The sequence below is a fragment of the Manis pentadactyla genome, chromosome 2, assembly GCF_030020395.1.
Source record: "Manis pentadactyla isolate mManPen7 chromosome 2, mManPen7.hap1, whole genome shotgun sequence".
NCBI classification, from domain to species: domain Eukaryota; kingdom Metazoa; phylum Chordata; class Mammalia; order Pholidota; family Manidae; genus Manis; species Manis pentadactyla.
In genome coordinates, this window is record NC_080020.1 from 221,090,968 (window position 1) to 221,103,764 (window position 12,797).

Sequence of the window (12,797 nt, forward strand, 5' to 3'; positions counted from 1 at the left end):
GCAGAGAGAGAGAGAAAGAAGACAGGGCTCTAGAGAGGCTCCCGCCGCAAGCCGGAATCCAGTCATGTCTAACCTGAGCTGAAAGGGTCAGGTCTTTTCAGATGTTTGGCCCAACCAGTTCTCTTTGGGCAGAAGTTAGACCGAGCAGGGCCCCTCTCCTGGACAGTGTAAGTGAGCAGAACGAAGGAACATTGCTGAGCATGACGTGTATCCTCACGCACTCAGAGAGCATTCCACTCCTACCTCACCTGGGCTTTGGAGGGAGGGGTAGAGGGAAGGGGAGAAAGTGCAGCCGCCAGCACAAAGCACCAGCTTTCAAGAATCGACCTTAATGTGGAGGAGCTGACACTCCAAAGTAAAAGTTGCTGGAAGATGCTGTCATTCCTGGGGCAGCGAAGGCAGAGGAGGGCACACTGGGGATAGAGTGGCAGCTGCACTGCAGGAGGATGGCCAGGCCCAGAGGGCAGCAGGATTTCGTTGCCCTGGTGGCCTGGAAAAGGCTCGGGAGGGGCCACTGCATCCCTGGCTGGAGACCCAAGTGTACTGGCACCTTCCCCACACTGGGTCAGGGGAGAAAGAATAGTATCTTATTAATATTATCACTCATGAAAGATGGATAAGCTTTTTTCAGGTAGAGCAAGGGGGAGTGAGGATATCAGGTAAGGGATCAAGGTTATAACTGAGGCAGAAAAGCAGGGTATAAATGTATAATGGCTTGAGTCCATTTATCTGTTGAAGGCCAATGGTTCTATGATGGCTGGTATGGTATTTCTTCAAATTCTCCCTTGTCTTCCCTACTTCCCAACTTCTCATTCTGTTAAGTACTAGATACTTCTTAACAGTTCTCTCTAATTAGAGGAATCTGTCCTTGTGTACGTGGCCAGGCAAGATATGGGTTGTACCCCAAATCCTATTTTAAAAAAGGAAGATGGTTGCCCCACTAGCTTTATTGAAGTGTAATTTTGTTACATTCACCCATTTTAAGCATGTAGTTTGATAAATTGCACCAAATGGAAATAGACATGTACTTCCCAACATCAAACAATTTTTATCACCCCCAAGTCCCCTCATGCCCTGTTGCAATCAAGGCCAGCTCCCCCTGCTCACCTCAGGCATCCACCAAACTGCTCTCTTAGGTAGCTCTTCCTTTCTTGAGCTCATGTGCATGGACTCCCACAGTATGTAGCCTTTTGTGTTAGTCTTTTTCCATTTAGCTGCTGAGTTTTAGCATAAAGCTTTTGAGATTGGCCCATCTAGTTGCACATAACTATTTTATTCCTTTCCATTACCACGCATCATCCCATAGCCTGGGTGCACCCTTTTTCCACTCTGTGGCTGATGAATGTCCATTACTCCCGTTTTGCAGATGATGAATAAAGCAGCAGAAAGGCAGGGGGTGTGTCTCTCACACGGGCTGGGGTGGGGAGGCCCTCTTCACTCACTCTCACCCTGCCTAAGATGGGTGGGGAGGGAGGGAGGCCAGAGCCTGACCCCATAGCACCATGGGACCCCAGGGAAGGGTGGTGCCTGGGAACCTGAGGGTTGGTATGTCAACAGACCTCCTAGACATCTTTAATGATGACAGCCACTGTGATTTAAGTGCCTGCTGTGTGCAGGCATCTCCAGTCCTAACTGACACCACGCATCAGGGGGATACGGCCTGACTCGACAGCTTGAGAAAGCTCACTCACAAGCCAGGAGACTTGAGATCACAGAGCTAGAGGTGTCCAGTTAGGATCCAGGCCTCCCCATGCTGCCTTCCTGGAGGAGGTGGGCTTTCTGGAGGCACACACCTGCCAGGCTGGGGAAGCAGGTGGAGGCCCTCTGAGTTTGATAAGGGCCCTTCACAGAGTCTGGCATAACCTGGGTGGTGGGAAGGGTGTCGGCTTCTGGCCTGCAGAGGGAGGTGGGAGGGCTTCCCTCCTACCTAAAGGCAACTGCCCTAGGGTATCTGAGGGGAGCTCTGAATGGGGAAAGCAGCTTTGGAGGAACTGAGTGCAGAGGGCAGGGCAGGGAAGGCCCCCATTGTCCCAGGATGGGAAGATGTGGGCTGACCCTGTGGGCTTTTCCAATCTGCTGCCAGGTTCCTGCTTTCCCAGGGAAGCACAACCCCGGGGAGTCTGAGGCGCAAGGTCATTTCACGTGGGCCTGAGAGCCTCAGCCTGACATGTCCCACCGGGAGAGCTCCTTCCATTCAGTGCAGTGGCCTGGGAGTACCTCCAGAAGTTCTCAGCTCAAGTTACGGGTCCTTCCTGCACTGTTGCATGCAGGCAGAGGGATGAGAATGGGGCTAGAGGTTCAGAAACCTGAGCCAAGTCTTGGCTCTGCCACTACTGACTAGCTGACCACTCCCTCCCCTTTCTGGGCCTCAGCTTCCCCATCTGTAAAAGGCATCAGTTTTGGGGACCAGAACAGCAGAGTCCTGCCACAGCTGATTCTAGATCTTTGTGGAATAATCAGTGACCTAAAGGGGCTGAGAGCAAGAGGCCCCCCTGAGGGAGGTTCTGGCCCCTCTCTGGGCACCCTGGACCTTTCCTGGTGGAGCTTCTCTAGGGAAGGGGCTATTCTGGGGACAGCTGTGGGAACAGCCCGGCTGCTCTCTTGCTGCTGCTCCCTGATGCCTTGGAGATGGCCTGGCCCTTCCAGAAAGCCGGTGGGGGGGGGAGCGGAAAGCTGTGGCCTCAGAGCCAAACTCTGCCAGAGCAGGAGCTCCTACATCGAAACCAGGTCAGCCTCTTGCAGTTCCTATTATCCCAGCGAAACCGGGAGAGCACACACCTGGGGCCATTTGCTCAGCGTCCTGGTTTTATGATCAGAGGGCCTGAGCCCTGAATGAGGAAAGAATGAGTTCATTCCCACTGCCCCCTCTCTCTGAAGGGCTGCCTCTATGTGGCCCATGCCGTGTCCTCTGCAGTGTGGCCCGGGGCACCACATCCATGGAATGCAGGAGGCAGTGTCTCCTCAACCCGCAGTCTGCTCCGCCTCCACCCGTGGGCTGTGCTTAACGGGGAGAGGCCCCAAGCACCCAGCCTGGTCCAGGGTGGGCTAGGAGGCCTGTGCACGCGGAAGCAGGCAGGAGGGCAGAGCTATTCCCACTCCCCTCTCCCCCAGGACCTGTCTCAGAGCTGGGGGATGCAGGTGTTTTCTTTCTCAGGTGGGGTTAAACTTAGAAACCCCACAGCCATGTCCTACCGACTGGCTTTCTGGACGTCCCTGTGGAAGTCCTCAAACACTTCTTCATCCCAGAAGGTCGTCTTCCCTTCCCACTCCCTCCTCTCCCTGCCAAGTCTCCCCCTCTCTTTCCCCGGGTCCGGACTCCCCATTGCTACACTGCAGCCCCGTCTTGCAGGCTCTCTTCCTCCTTTCCAGGTTGCTCTCCTGGCTTGTGTTCATTTCTCTTTTCCTCAGTTTGCTCTCACTTTGGGGAGCACGTTCTTTAGTAGTTTCCTGAGATGGGTTGCATGGGAGGGAATTTACTTGTGATATTGCGTGCTTACACTTGTCTTTAATTCTCATACGTAACTGGTCATCTGGCCAGATGGAGAGTTCTAGATGGGAAAGCATTTCCCTCTACTATTTCTATATTCCTTTTCTGTGTTCTTGCATCCTGGCGCTGTTAATGAGATGATCAAAGCCATTCTGACGCCTCTTCCTTGGCATGTGACCTGTTTTCTACCACCTCTTAAAGTTTGTAGGATTCCATCTCCATCCCTAGCTGTCAGCCATGTTGCAAAGTCACACTTGGCCTGGGTCTGTTTTCCTGCCTTGCCCAAGCTCTCCTCTCTGTTACTTCTATTAGCCCAATATTGGATCTCCTGGACTAATCCTCTAATCATTTAAGTCTTTTCTCTCCTACTTTCCATTTCTTTTGCCTCCCTTATTTCTAGGAGATTTCCTCAATGTTATCTTCCAAACCTTCTATTGTTGCTATCATATTTTTTTAGTTTCCAACAGTGTTTCATTTTCATTTGCAGAATATTCATGTTTTATATCACACTAGGGCAGGGCTTGCCAAACACTATTTTTGTTGGAGAGAGGTCTGGTGTGCCATTTCTCAAGGGATCCCCAGTATCAATATTAAGGCTTTCCCCTTGAGCTGGCCAGACTTTTCGCAGAAGAATCTTCTAAGCCAGCTCTTCGGTTGCTTAGACTGCTCCGTCGGCCATTATTCTGTCGATCACAGTGCAGCGGGGCCTGCACGTGTCAAAGCTTAGAGGGATCTGTGATAGGCAGACAAATGGTCTCCAAAGATGTCTACATCCTAATCCTGGAACCTGTGACTATGCTACTTTATATGGTGAAAGGGATTTGACAGATTAGATTAAATTAAGGATCTTGAGATGAGATTATCCTGGATTATATGGGTGGGCTCTAAATGCCATCACCAGGGCCCTGTAAGCGGGAGACAGGGAGGTCAGAATCATGGAGAGACGATGTGACATGGAGAGAGACCGGAAGATGCTGCGCTGCGGACTTTGAAAGTGGAGGAAGGGGCCACGGACCAAGGAATCAGGCAGCATTTTGAAGCGGCCAAAGGTAAGGAGTGGGCTCCTTCCTAGAGCTCCCAAAAGAAACAGAGCCCCGTTGGCATTTTCATTTCAGCCCTTATGACTCGTTTTTGGACTTTTGACTCCCAGAACTGGAAGATAATCAATCAGTCTATACTGTTTTGAGCCATTGCATCTGCAGTGGTTTGTCACAGCAGCTGTAGGAACTAACGCATGAGCTCTCAGAGAACAGCTGTGGGATGTTGTGCCTGGAGCCCAGAGGGAGGTGGGAACAAAGACAGATGAGGCTAGACAGGCGGGCCAGGATTACAAAGGCCCTTCTGGTCGTAGATGAGAATTTGACTTAGTCTGAAGGCAGCCCAGCGGAGCTGTGCACAGGGGTTGACATCTCAAGGAGGCTCCCTGGTGAGGAGATGGGCCGGTGGGAAGTGACTGGAGGCAGTGACAAGAGGGCTTGCTGCAGGCACAGGGACAATGACATGGCTTGGGTCTGGTGAGTGGCAACTGGGGGAGGCATAGCCTGCTGCCCCCAGGGTGCCTAGAGACCCAAGACTGAGCAGAGGGCAAATTCCTCTCCTCCCAGGCCCCAGCCTTTCCCTTCCTGCCTCACCCAGCTATGGGGTCAAAGGCTCCAAAGGGCCCCATGAGATAAGGTAATGACTTGGGAGAAATAGTAAATATTGGAGAATGTTCCCAAGGGCTCAGGTGGGAAAGGGTCATGGTCTTCTTGTGTTGCCCAGCATGGAGGGGTTCCAGCATGCCCACGGCCTGTCCCCTCGGCAGTCTTCCCCCTCAGAGGACTTGAGCAGGAAGCTCAACCTCGGCAGTCACAGGTGCCCGGGGTGTGGCCCTGGGCGGCCTGCCTGATGCCAGGTCTCCTAGCGTGACTGCCTTTACGGACAACCAGGCGAAGGAGCCAGGAAGTGGGTCTTAGAGGTCTGAACACTGGGCGGGGATGTACAGGGCAGGAAACTGGTTTTTCAGTCACTGTGATCCCTGCTGGGGTGAAACTGGCCACTTCATCTGAAACATCAAGATGAATAAAGTAATCACAGAGCGCAGCGCCTGTGGCGAGCACACCCTGCCCAGGCCACTTGACCTCACAAGGTGTGGCTCCTGTCGCTCTGAAGTCCTCGGACAGCCCAAGGGCCTCCAAGCTGATTCTCTGGCCTCTGCCATAGTAGAACAGAAAAGTCAAGTTCAGTGCCTGGAGGTGCTCTTGCTCTACAATAAAATGAGTGTGCTAACCATGCCTGGTTCAAGATTATCTTCTGGAAAGCAAACTAGATAAATTATATGGAAGCATTTAAAAATGTGGAATGCTGTAAACTGTTATTTAAGGAAAGGGCATTTGGCCTCTGTTGATTTATCAGTCTAGAACCCCTTCCGCATTTCTGATCACAGAGACCCCTTAGGAAACCCATTCCTTGTGGTTTGGATGGGTTGGCCTGCTAGAGAAGTAGGTACATACCTCAGTCTTAGCCAGAGAACTCCATACCTCTGACCACGAGGATTGGTTCAGAAATGGGCATGTGATCTCAGACGAGAGTCCTCCAAGCCTTTTTGGCCGGAGCTCCCGGAAAGACCGTTGCTGTCCACTCAAATTGCTAGGATCACTCTGGCCTCCCACATGGGGAGAGCTCAGTTGGGAAATAGACATAGGGAAAGAACCTTGTTGACATCATTCTAACCTCTGGATGCAACACTGCCTGAAGCCAGCCCATCTCTGACCCTTTGTTTCATGAGTTAATCAACACATTCTCTTTTGTATTCAGAAGAGCCTGATTCAATTAGTATCTTAAAAAAATAAAACCAAATCTCCTTTCTCTTCATTTTCACCTTTCCATGAGTTTCTTCAAGACAGCTCGAATTCTCTCTCCTCTTCCAAGAAGCCTGCTTGGATTGCCCCCATCATGTGGTATATATAGTTCAGATTGCATTACCTTATACTAGTTTGTCTGTAATATTATAAATGTTTTGGGGAGGGAGTGTTTCTGGAACACATGTGGTCCTCCCAAGTAGCACGGTCGCTCCCAAGGGCGGGAGTGCGTTGTGTGAGTCCTGCGAAGCTGCATGCCAGGCTTACCGCCTGGGGTGGGGTGCGCCGGTGTGTGAGCACACGGACAGCTGTGTGAGTTTTGAGGCCAGGTGTGGGTGTGTGCATGTGATGAGAGCAGAGGGAATGTGTCTACCTGTGTGTGTAGTGAGCGAGTGTGTGAATGCACGAACAGAAAGACAGGCAGTGAGACCAGTTCAGAGACAAATCCCTGCAAGGCTGGCAGGAGGGTCCCTGAGTGGCTGGGGACTCATGGTGGGGCCTTGGGCTGAAACTTCTTTACCTTCCTAGTTCAGCTTTGATTCTTTAATCACAGAGGCCTCAGCCTTTTCATTTCTGCCTCCCCAGTGCCTAGCACAGGGCCTGGCTTGTTATCAGAGCCCAGGGTTAGTTTTGAAGGAATAAATGAAGGGTTGAATGGCCAGACCCAGATGACAGCCTCCCCTCCTATATGCAGCCCAGGGAGGAAGTGGGACAGTGTCGCGTGCCCCATCCTCACCGGCAAGAACAGCACGCAACAACAGCAGGATTCTTCTGCAGAAAGCTTTACTCTTCAGCTCTTTGTGAAACAAATGTGTCGGGCAGGACCCAGACTAAACGAAGGGGCCAGCTTATATAGCTCTCATGCTCTGTGCTGATTGGTGCTGCTATACGTGCTTCATTAGCATGGCAATTTTTAGTAGATCTGATTGGTTCTTATGCTAAGGAGTGATTAGCATGTGGTTTTGTGACGTAGGGTATTTTGCAACTGGGAAGTATGGGACTTTCAAGTTGCCCCACGTTGAGCGCCACCCTCTGGGTGCGGCTGCCAACATCTCCCCCTTTTTTGTTTAATAGAAACTCAGGACGGAACTTGTCAGCTGAGGCGGAGATAGAGGCCTGACCTCCAGCAAACATTTCTTGATGCCCCCTTTTTGGAGAGGGGTCTCTGGGCATCTACCCCTATGCAGTCAGGCGTGTCTCTCAGAGGGGTCTAAAACCTCTTGCAGTGCTTTGCCTCGCATCCTCTAGCAGACGTTGGGACCGCCTGGTACAAAGGGTCTTGGACCTTTTCTTTGACCCTCTTGCACCGCGAGTTTCTTAGGGAAAGCTGCAGGTAAGCGATAAGGTACCCGGGCCTGGTGCAATGCCACAAGGGCTCAGGGTGCAAGGGCTACCTCAAGCTAAAGCTGAGCTTCTTTATTGAGCATGTTGAGCCATACTTGGGGAGAGGTGCCAATATCTACCGCCATTAAGGCTTGAGCAAGGATTACTTTATCTTGCCTTTGTCGGGCACGGAGCCTGCATAACAACCAGAGTAGGAGCATGAGACCTCCAAGCATGAATACACCTATCCCAGCCATGCCCGCCCACTCTTTAACGTGGGAGAGAGCTCTGTGGAACCAGGAAGAGAGTCCTTCTGCTACGGAGATATCTAGCCGGGTGGAGTTGATGTGGGTTATTTCTCGCCGTAGCTCTTCCAATGCTCCATCAAAGTCTTGGGACCAGTTTCCTGAAAGATACTGGGACAGGCTTCGTGACAGATTAGCTGCTCGCGTAAAGTTTTTATATTGTATGCTAGTAATGCAGAGAGCGCGAAATTTTCGCTCACATCCCAATTGGGCTAACTGCCAGAGCACATCTAGTTGCTCTTCCACTAGATCTACTCGCTGATTGAGGACCATTATTCCTCCTTTCATCTTTCCATCAAGTGAGGATTGGCGGTCTAGAGCAGTGGCTACTGAATCCGCAAGATTATTCAATTCTGCAGCCGCTTTAACAGAGGTGTCCAAGGCTATGGCAGCTGCAGTGGCAGCCACTGCAGCCAGAGATATTAAAGCCACTATGGCGGCAGTGACACCAAAGTCACGTTTCTCACGAAACAAGGTCATGGAATCAGGTGAATCCACTGGGACAGGGACCCAGCGAGGAATGCGGGCCACTAAAGCATTGGAATGGACAGTTATATTCCAACACTGAGACAAGAAACAGGTGTCATTGGAGCAAGAGTCAAAACTGTTATTGGATAAGATAAATAGAAATGGGGGATACACGCATACTGGAGTAGGTGGATATTGGCCAGGGGCTGGTGCAACTCTTTGACATGAAATATTATAAGTAGTCTTATTCACCTGGTATACAGTTTTGCTATCTAAGGTTGGGCTTGTAGCTTCATAGGTACAGGAACTATCAGACATCCCAATCCCTCCCCCTTGTAGGACAATAAAGGGAGAAAGGTCTGAACACGAGCCATTAACTCCACACAGCAGCCATTTATGGAAGGGGTTCCTGCCTACATCTTGTTGGAACTCCCCTCCTTCTGCCACCCTTCTATAAACACTGCCGGAAATTTCCTCCATATCTGGGGACAAGGAAAATTTGTGTCCCTCATCTGCCCAGGTTGTTGCATGTGACTGGCAATCAGTCCAGGGCCATTGCTCTCCCTCATAATCTCCCACACAATGGGGAGCATATTTGGGTTGACGGGGACGGTAAGGGAAGAATATGTTGCTATAATTAATCTGCTTAATAGGAGGTTTCACAAATGTACCATTGATCCAAAGGACCATTTGGCTTACTGCTGCATAAGTGTAGGTCTTATTCTCACGAAAGGACTGACTAAATTCACCCGATTTTCTATCACGGCTAAACCACCCGTACATATGCTGTTTAAGGGACAGGCAATTTGAGTGGTTACGAGTGGTGAAGCACAAAGATCCATCGGTTTCAAAGGTTCGGTTTTCTCCTAAAGAAGCTGCTAGAGAATCTAATGGTAAGTAAGGCAGGTTCATGCTAGAGTTAGTAGTAAAAAAGCGTGGAAAAACTGCTGCATTATAGCGAACAGGCATGGGCTTAGGGAAGACTGACAATATTCCCCATCTCAGTACTCCCTGAGTCAGGATTCCCATTGACAAGAGCAGGATCCACAGGCACAGAGACGCCTTCTCCTTTGTTCAGGGCTTTCCTGGTCAGGCGTTCCGGGATCCAGAAGGGGTTTTCTTCACCCTGGGGGAAAACACATACAGCTCCCCTGGATCTTATTATAATTGGATCCGGGCCTTTCCATTGGTTAGATAATACATCCTTCCATTTCACTAGTTCCTGTGGGTCTTTTGGCCACTGATTATGGCGGTCCGCCGCTGTATGGCCTTGAGCATCCAGGTTCAAAAAATTGAGAGTGAAGAGTGCTAGGGCTATAGCTGTTTTGGGTGTGGGGGGTATGTCCTCAATTCCCCCTTTTTGTTTAATTAGATAGGATTTGAGAGTGCGGTTCGCGCGCTCCACAATCCCTTGACCCTGTGGGTTGTAAGGAAGACCAGTGACATGTTTAATTCCTATGTGATGACAAAATTGAGCAAATTTGGCAGAAGTATAGGCGGGACCATTGTCTGTTTTGAGGATTTGGGGTAACCCCCATGCGCTCCAAGCCTCAAGACAGTGGTGAATGACATGGGAAACTTTCTCTCCAGACAATGGGGAGGCAAAGATGACTCCCGAACACGTATCTATAGACACATGTACGTATTTCAGCTTCCCAAAGGAAGAAATATGTGTCACATCTATTTGCCAAACCTGTAAAGGCTTAATACCTCTAGGATTGATCCCAACATGAGGTGTGGGAAGAAAACTGCAGCAGTGTTGGCAGCTAAGAACAATGTTCTTAGCTTCGGCTCTGGTTATGCTAAACCGCTTGCGCAGTGTTTCAGCAGTGACATGAAATTGTGAGTGGAATTTTGAAGCTGTGGCGACAGGGTCTAGCAGAGGGAAAGCTATACTTCTAGTTGCAAGGTCTGCTAAGTGGTTGCCTTGGGTCATAGGCCCGGGAAGGCCTGAATGTGCTCTAATGTGGGTCATATATAAAGGAGAGCATCTAAGGAGTAATTGTGATTGTATTTGTTTGAACAGGGTAGCTACCGAACTTGATGCTTTGATCAGTCCAGCTACTTCTAGGGAATTAACTGCATTAACAACATAACTAGAGTCTGACACAATATTTAAAGGTCCATGAAAGGTTTGTAGTACTTCCAAAACTATATGGCATTCTACTATCTGTGGAGTATTGGGTGTATAGTTTTTTGTCACAACTTCGCCATTATGGACATAGGCACCTGTACCTGTCTTGGATCCATCTGTGTAGACTGTTTCTCCATGTGGCAACGGGGTTTGGCTAGTGATCCGAGGGAACACTAGGGGATGAGTTTTGGCAAAATTGAGGAGGGGATGTTTTGGGAAATGGTTATCAAAGGTTCCTGAGAAGCTATAAGCAAGTATGGCCCAATCATCATTCATAGCACATAATGTTTGTATCTGCTCCATATTGTAAGGGGTTATGATTGTTGCTGGAGCTTTCCCAAAATGTGTTAATGAGTTTTTTACTCCCCTCAGAGCGAGATTGGCTATGGCAGCTGGGTAATATTCTATAGTTCTAACTTGAGAGGCTTGGGGGTGGACCCAGATCAATGGGCCTTGTTGCCACAGGACAGCAGTTGGCAGTCCCGGAGTAGGAAGGATGCATAACTCAAAAGGTTCATTTAATTGTATCCTATTCAATTGTGCTGTCATAAGGGCTTGCTCTACTTTGTGGATAGCTTGTACTGCCTCAGGCGTAAGAGAGCGCGGAGATGTTAGTTGTGAGTCCCCCTCTAGGATTTTAAACAGTGGTTTCAAGTCAGTGGTAGGTATCTTTAAAAATGGCCGCAACCAATTAATGTCTCCTAGGAGTCTTTGGAAATCATTCAAGGTTTGCAGCTGATCATGTCTTATCTCAAGCTTTTGGGGGTAAATAACATCTGTGGAAATAGTGGTTCCTAGGAATTTGCTAATACTAGACTTTTGGACTTTCTCACTGGCTGTATTCAGTCCCCATGATTCTAGGGATTTAGTGAGCTTTACATAGGCCTCTTCTACCTCTGCTGATTGTGGGGAGCAGAGAAGGATATCATCCATATAGTGAATGATTTTTAGTTTGGGGTAGTTCTCGCGGATTGGTGCTAGCGCTTGCTGAACATACAGTTGACATATGGTGGGGCTATTTGCCATCCCTTGAGGGAGGACTTTCCACTGAAATCTGGCGTCGGGTTGTTCATGGTTAATAGCTGGCAGGGTAAAAGCAAACCTTTCCCTATCTTTGGTATTTAGGAGTATAGAGAAGAAACAATCTTTGATGTCTATTATGATTACTTTCCATTCTCTGGGTAGAGCAGAGAGGAGTGGCAGTCCTCGCTGGACAGGTCCAAACAGCCTCATTTGAGCATTTACTGCTCTCAAATCATGAAGCAATCTCCATGATCCTGACTTTTTTCTGATTATAAATATGGGCGTATTCCATGGAGATACAGAGGGTTCTAAATGTCCTAATTGGAGCTGTTCTTGTACTAAGTGGTGAGCTGCTTCCAATTTCTCAGAGGATAGGGGCCACTGAGGAACCCATATGGCCTCCTCTGTAAGCCAGGGTATGGGCATGGCGTCTTCAATGGCCCCTACGAAAAACCCAAGCCATGACGGTCATTTTTTACTTTGGGAAGGATAGGCTCTGTGCGTCCCTGTTGGTGTTTCCCTAGACCTTTACCAGGGATATATCCCATATCCATCATCATGCCTTGGGCAGGGGTGGAGTATTCATTAATGAGTTTAAGGCCTAGGCCTTGCATAACATCTCTCCCCCACAAATTGACTGGCAGTGGGAGCACATAAGGGGTAACGGTACCTTCTTGCCCTTCAGGCGCTTGCCATCTCAATGGTTTGGCACTAATGGTAGGACTAGACTCATATCCTAAACCTTGTAAAGAGTGTGAGGACTGTGTTACAGGCCATTTGGAGGGCCACCAGGTTGCAGAGATAATACTTTTATCTGCTCCAGTGTCTAGGATTCCTTCAAAACTCTTTTCTTCTATTTTGAGGGTCAATTTTGGTCTGTCTGATAAGTCTAATGCTATGAAAGCTGAATTGTAGTTAGAGGAGCCGAAACTCCCTTCTCCTCTCTCAGTGGTGGCGGCTGGGTAATTGGCATGGAGACTGGGCAATACTAGGAGTTGGGCTATGCGGTCTCCCGGGGATATAGGGTAGATACCTCTGGGGGCTGAACACATAATTTTCACTTGTCCCTCATAGTCTTGGTCAATAACTCCGGGGTGGACTACAAGGCCTTTTAAGGCGGCAGAAGAGCGCCCCAAGAGCAACCCAACTGTATCTGGTGGTAAGGGCCTTTAAAGTCTGAGGGGATGGGTTGAACTCCCATCTGTGGAGTTAACACT

General features: G+C 49.4%; 1 long non-coding RNA gene across 1 annotated transcript in view; it reads left to right on the top strand.

Annotated features, from left to right (window-relative positions):
* Positions 1–4,420: 4,420 nt before the first annotated feature.
* LOC118910561 (uncharacterized) overlaps positions 4,421–12,797 on the top strand; it is a 28,123-nt gene continuing 19,746 nt past the window's right edge. The window contains exon 1 of the long non-coding RNA XR_005024033.2: positions 4,421–4,536. This is a non-coding gene — a long non-coding RNA (uncharacterized LOC118910561). The remainder of the gene's footprint in view (positions 4,537–12,797) is intronic.